Raw genomic sequence first — 254 nt, 5'->3', positions numbered from 1 at the left:
GTCATTGCAAATCAAACGAGCCCAATCTCGATGGGGTTATGTCGTTTGATTACTGAGTTCCGTTGACCACCTTCCAGATCCATCATCAGACCCTGGTAACCATCTAGCACCAAACCACTCGTCATTGTAAATCAAACGAGCCCAATCTCGATGGGGTTATGTCGTTTGATTACTGAGTTCCGTTGACCACCTTCCAGATCCATCATCAGACCCTGGTGACCTTCTAGCACCAAACCACTCGTCATTGCAAATCA

The 254-nt window shown here is 46.9% G+C and overlaps 1 protein-coding gene across 5 annotated transcripts in view; it reads right to left on the bottom strand.

Moving 5' to 3' along the window:
• LOC106126251 (uncharacterized) overlaps positions 1-254 on the bottom strand; it is a 23,027-nt gene that overhangs the window by 18,001 nt on the left and 4,772 nt on the right. The window lies entirely within an intron of this gene.

Source organism: Papilio xuthus, unplaced genomic scaffold (genome assembly GCF_000836235.2).
Source record: "Papilio xuthus unplaced genomic scaffold, Pxut_1.1 DF825017.1, whole genome shotgun sequence".
Taxonomy (NCBI): Eukaryota; Metazoa; Arthropoda; class Insecta; order Lepidoptera; family Papilionidae; genus Papilio; species Papilio xuthus.
This window is presented reverse-complemented; position numbering and strand designations above follow the sequence as displayed.